Source organism: Capricornis sumatraensis, chromosome 6, assembly GCF_032405125.1.
Source record: "Capricornis sumatraensis isolate serow.1 chromosome 6, serow.2, whole genome shotgun sequence".
Lineage (NCBI taxonomy): Eukaryota > Metazoa > Chordata > Mammalia > Artiodactyla > Bovidae > Capricornis > Capricornis sumatraensis.
Window position 1 is genome coordinate 72,786,939 of NC_091074.1, and position 5,988 is coordinate 72,792,926.

The 5,988-nt window shown below is 39.8% G+C and overlaps 1 pseudogene; it reads left to right on the plus strand.

Moving 5' to 3' along the window:
• Window positions 1-1,713: 1,713 nt before the first annotated feature.
• LOC138080631 (glutaredoxin-1 pseudogene) lies at window positions 1,714-2,034 on the plus strand (annotated as a pseudogene).
• The last annotated feature ends 3,954 nt before the right edge of the window (window positions 2,035-5,988 follow it).

The following is a 5,988-nucleotide window of genomic DNA, read 5'->3' on the forward strand; positions in this document are numbered from 1 at the left end:
TTTTAATACGCTGTCTGGGTTGGTCATAATTTTTCCTCCAAGGAGCAAGCATCTTTTAATTTCATGGCTGCAGTCACCACCTGCAGTGATTTTTGGAGCCCCCAAAATAAAATCTCTCACTGTTTCCACTGTTTCCCCATCTATTTCCCATGAAGTGATGGGACCAGATGCCATGATCTTAAGTTAAGTGTGACTACTTAACTCACTACCATTTCTGGCAAAGATTATATACATCTTAGACTAGCCCCTACCTGCCATGAAGTCACAAAATGAGACAGGAATGGATGAGAGAGATAAAGGAAGAGAGGCTCAGGGGAGAAGGAAGAGAGGAAAATAAATTTATTAAAGAACCCTGAGGTCAGGCATAAGATGCAAAGTACTCAAGAACAGGGACTAAAACATATCGAGAAATCAGAATCAGGAAAAAGAACAAATGAATGATAAAAAAGCAGTCACATCACCAGACAGTCAAAGGATCCAAAAGGCTCCAGAAGAGATGACAGGTGCTGGTGGATTCCCTGCTGCTTTCTGTGAAGGACCCTGGTCTAACGCAGAGCCCCTTAGAGAAAACTGAGGCAAGAGCTGGCTAGTTAAAAGCTGCATCCACTTTCTGAAGCCATTAAGAGGGGGAGAGCAGAGCCTCAATAAAAGGAAATCTATCAAAATCAAATCAAAACCAGCTGCCATGAATCTGCCTGGGACAAAGTGAGTATACCACTCAGAATGCTTTTGGCTGCAAGTGACAAAATCCCAGATCATGCTGGCTTACACAATAAGGAACTGTATTATCTCGCAGAACTGGAAGTTCAGACATAAGGCAGACCAAGCACAATACAATCAGCAGTTCAGTAAGGTCATCAAGAGCTCAGGTTTCCTCTCTCTGCTCTGCCATCTTCTAGATCAGCTTCCTGCTAAGCTAGTTTCTTTCACTACCCTAAGATGTCTTGTGCAGTTCTAGCCATCATATTCAGACATAACAGCGTAAGAGGAAGAAAAGGCACTATCTCTTTATCTCTTTTTAGGGTCAAGAAACCATTTTCCAGATGCACCCTGACCCTCCTTCAGACTTCCCGTCACATCTCACTGAACAAAATAGGTTACAGACCAACTCTAACTCTTCATTAGCAGATGAAATGGGATTAACCATCACTGCTTAGACTAATCATCTAGAATAGAATAAAAGCTGGTAGTCAGTCCATGGGGTCTCGAAGAGTCAGACACAACTGAGCGACTTCACTTTCACTTTTCACTTTCATACACTGGAGAAGGAAATGGCAACCCACTCCAGTGTTCTTGCCTAGAGAATCCCAGGGACAGCAAAGCCTGGTGGGCTGCCGTCTAGGGGTCGCACAGAGTCGGACACAACTGAAGTGACTTAGCAGCAGCAGCAGCAGCAGTCAATCACCATGACCATACTATGGGCAAGTTCTGATGATGAGTATTACTGTGACACCATCTTCACTCCATAACAAATCTATTAACTGATTGTGTTACTTCCAAGATCTTAACGAGGCATGTGCTTTGCCCAAAATTCGAATAATTATTCTTTGCTCACATTCCATACCTGCCATCATAAAATTTTTTAATCAGTTTTAAAACATTTTATGATGATTTTCGTGGTCTATCTACTATTTAAAAAAAAAAAAAAAACCTTCACTCCCAAGCAATATTTGCAATCGAGGTGTCCTCCCGGAGAGGCAGCAGCCTGACAGCATGGCTCAAGCATTTGTGAACAGCAAGATCCAGCCTGGGAAGGTGGTCATGTTCATCAAGCCCACCTACCCCTACTGCAGAAGGACGCAGGAGTTTCTCAGCCAACTGCCCTTCAAACAAGGGCCTTTGGAATTTGCTGATATCACAGCCAACGGTAACATCAACGAAATTCAAGATTACTTGGAACAGCTCACAGGAGCCAGAACGGTACCTCGGGTCTTCATTGGTAAAGAGTACATAGGTGGATGCATTGATCTAGTAAATATGCATGAGAGACAGGTACTGCTGACATGGCTAAAGCAAATTGGAGCTCTGCAATAATTACAGAGCAGACCCAGGCTGATAACCCCCTTGAGGGATGGATGGCACTGCAGATAACGGCAGCAGTTCCTGGAGGATGGACCTGGGGCGACTTTACCCAGCTACAGCAATGGTTTACTTAAAATTCTGAAATGTTAACCTCAGTAAAGGGGGAGGGGCATTTTGGGAGGCAAAAAACTGCTTATTTTGACTCAGTATTTAAAAATGGACCAACTTGCCCAAAACAACAGGTCTGAGCAGTCTGATGGATGTGGATTGGCCTTTGGGTTCCAAAGGGACGTGACAAGATATGCTTAGGATTCACTCACTGATCCAAATCTCTGTGGCACATGTTCTTAGCAAGTGTTCTCCTTGTGCTGGGATGCTGCTACCTCTAACTCCAGTGTTTCTCAACCAAGTATATCTCAGGTCCCCGAGGATGAAGCTAGAGTTTGTTTTCCGCTACTGCCTGAAAATTATTTTGTTGAGTTTGACTTCCTAGAATTTGTATTATGAAATCAATAGGTATTTTGAATGTGTTTTTTCAAAAGGTGTCTCCCAGGCCACCACCCCCACCCCACCTCACCGCCTCCTACTTTGACAGTCACTGCTGTGAACCACTGTCCTGAACCTTGACAACTCACAGATCTCATAGGAAACGTTCAACAGTTCTGTGAGGGGGCTGAGCACCCAATCTGAGAGATGCCATATAAAAAGTTAGACATTGTTGGTCCACACTCTGTGCTACAGGGATCAGAGGTCTAAATCTAGATGCGTGATCATATGGAAACAATGTTACGTCAGATGGTATCCAGAGAATCCTGAACAAGCATGTATTGTTTAGATTACAGACAAAAGAAAAACATAAAAATTTAAATGTTGCATGGAAAATTTGTATCCCCCTCCCCCAAAAATACATCTCTGAAAATAGCCAAATTTGGAAAACACTGTTCTAAATGTTCTCTCTCTCCCCTTTTTCCCCCTCACTCTATGAGAACTTAAGAATTCCTTATTGTGAAGGATTCTAGAATTGCAAGATTAAGTTAATTTCCTTCTGTAGTCTCTCAAGTATGAATGGTTAATTTCTTCTCTATTAAAGAAGAAGTACCCATGGATCACACAGTGATTTTTGCCGAATTCTTTTCTACATTCTCAAGACTTTAAGGAATGTCATCAATGCAAAATATACCAATTTCAAGCATTTTTTCACATTCATCCCTCCTTCCATTATAAATAAAGGCACATGCTATTGTCCTTCAAAAAAAAAAACTTCAATGCAATTATCTTATAGCAAAAATGGTAGTTTTGTTACAGCAACTCCAGTAGGCACATCTACCTAGAATCCCATTTCAAGAAAGATCCAAAGCTGAATTTGGATCCAATGAGTAACAGTACCGTGACTGATCAATGATGTCTACTATGTACTAGAGTTTGGGCATAACACACAACATGTATCTGCCAGCCTTGATTTAGAGAAAATCTATTTAAATAATTTCCCTTCAATGATAAATGGATTTCTCTGCCTTATCTTTATTTTAGTCAGGACCCAATCTAGTTCCTCTTTATAACTTTCATCTAGTTTACATATATACACATAATATACAGTAAGCATGAAGCATGAACACCGAAAATTATTTTGTAGATGATCAGAGTTCCACAGGGACCCTTTTGTAAATACACAGAAATGATGGACAGAATCGCTTAATTTATAAACTGTCTCACTTAAAGAAAGCAGGGGGGGTCTTTGGGGCCCAGGCTAGTGATAGACCTCAGCAGGCTTCAGGGACTGAAGGAAAAAGAGAATGGCAGTCTATTTTCAGTTAAGGTGGACTGGCCCACAGTTGCAGGTCAAAAGGCAGAAAGGAACCAAAGTCTAAAACTGGACAAAGGTGACGAACCAATAGCTGCAGAATGCTTAAATAATGGCGAATTACAAGCAGCATTCAGAGTTTATGGATATAAAATGCACTTGAAAAGAGAGGAAAGGACAACAGTAGTTATTCTTTGGTAAATAATAATTTATGGCTTTTTTTTTTTCCTTTTGTCCTTCTACTCCTTATCTACATTTTTCTGAGTGTCCTGTACCACATACGCACTGCCATTTTAATGAGGGGAAAAAAGCAATAAAGGAAACATGTTTTTATCTTATCGCTCAATGTTTTGATTGTTCCAATTAACCTCTTACTGACTTTCAGTTGAGATCAAGTCTGTCCAACTATGCTATTGTTGGGCAGCTAGGTTGTTTTAATCTTTTGGTATCATAAGCAACATAGTGCTCCTGCAGTTGAAAATTAATTTGAAATATAAAAGAAGAAAAATTAGAAAAATCTCTAGAAAAACAACCAAAAGTATTTAAACAACTCATAGTATACTAAAAGTATTACTATTCAAAAATTTCTAACTTAGCATATTCACTTTCTACTAAATAATTGTTTTAACCAAATTTTCCAGTTGACTAGTTTGCTTTCAACTAAGTTGTATTTGCATAAAACTGATTTTGGCCAAAATGATTTTAAGATAAATTGGTGTTGGACAGAGTATACTACCAGCATTAGGGGGGAAGTCTGAAGGCAGAGATAAGAAATAGGCTCCCCAAAAGGTTCATTAATAAGAACAGGCAAGTCTGAAACAGAAACATCGCCAAGAGCAATGGTTCAAAGTAGAAGGAAACGTCTATCAAGGAGCTATAAAACTAGCCCAAATAACTCAGAAAGTGCTAGTATGCATATCAGGTAAATTCAGTTTCAGCTGCTTGTTTGGACACGCTCCCCTAGGAACAATACTGGATTTTCCCTAGGTTCCCTAGATGAAATAAAAAACTTTATAATCTGTTTGGGGTTCAAACTGAGGAGGCATGTTCCCCAAATTATTCATTCACAGTCACTTTCCCAGTAAATGAGGTTCTGGAGCTGACTACTGCATGACGGGGAATCCAAACCACTTCCTGGGCATATTATGGTTCCCTCTCCCAAATTATAGACAGTAATATCCCAAACTGTCAGAAAAAGCAGAGGTGGCAAATGATGTGAATTTGCACAGAAAGAAGCAACCTGAACTGGACTACCTCAGGAGTAAAATACCCAGGTAGTGGGTTTCAACTTCTGGAACAGCTGATTAGCCCTCTCTGGTTTGAACATCTTCAAAGGAACCCGACTATAGTTAAGATTTCTTTTTAGTCCATTATTGCTCAATGGAAAATCCTGGAGAGCTCTCTTAGAAACCTGTATTCATTCAAGTATTAACTGGCTGCCAAGCTGCTGGTGTAGCTGAGGTAAGTAGAGAGGTAGCGGGGTGGAAGGCAAAGACATCTTTGCCATTAAAGAAGGTATTCTCTAGGAAGGAAACCAGAGAACTGCATTTACATTCAGTCACAGCAAAGCAGGTGTGAGAAAACAAGGCGTATGAATCAATCTGTTTCTAGTAAGAAGTAAAATAACGTAGAGAGGGACTAGTCACAAATGGTATTGGGGCAAGTGAGTAGCCTCTTGGAAAAAAAAAATTAATCTGGACCTATCTCTCACACCATACACTAAGAAAAACACACCACAAAACTTATGTGTAAAATAGAAGCCATAAAAGCAGTAGTAGAAGGCAGTTATAACCTTGTAAAGGGACAGGCTTTTCTAACTAGGACAGAAAATCCGAAAGTCATCAAAGGTAAGACTGACAAATTCAACTACGGCTTAGGAAAAAATCTACCTGACAAAAACACCACAAGCAAAGAAAAAAGACCAATAACAAACTGGGGGTAAGGGGGTATTGCAATTCACTTTGCAAACCTCCATATTATAAACATCAACCACAAACTGATGTTCAAATGACTCCCCCCAAAAAAGGCAACGAATATGAGATATTTCACAGAAAAGGAAATACAAAAATATTTCAAACATATGAAAAAATATTCAAACTCACTCATAAAAAGAAATAAAATTAAAAGTACACTAAGATAATAATTTTCACCTATGAGATTGGAAA